Source organism: Cynara cardunculus, assembly GCF_001531365.2.
Source record: "Cynara cardunculus var. scolymus isolate 2C chromosome LG 10, CcrdV1, whole genome shotgun sequence".
Taxonomy (NCBI): Eukaryota; Viridiplantae; Streptophyta; class Magnoliopsida; order Asterales; family Asteraceae; genus Cynara; species Cynara cardunculus.
This window is the reverse complement of record NC_037537.1, coordinates 2,004,715-2,005,013: the sequence shown is the minus strand read 5'-3', so window position 1 is coordinate 2,005,013 and position 299 is coordinate 2,004,715.

The window sequence follows — 299 nt, the reverse complement described above, 5'->3', positions numbered from 1 at the left end:
AATTTGTATATCGAAATAAGCTTGTTATGTCATGTTGAATTGTTGGATTCCGACACTTGGTCTTTGGTTATATTATGGATACTCCTTGTTTCGTAAGTGTTAGTCATAGTTTATTGTTCATTGATGAAACCRTTTGGTTGGTTTTGGTTCCCGGGTATTTGTATAGAGTTGATTTCAATAACATGTGTTTAGACTATTTATCTCACTAAGCCATGTGCTTATCCCGTTAGCTCACCATTTTTTTGTTCAGGAAAGAAATGAGATAAAGGCAAGAACCCAGTGTAGTTAGTTCGTGATCA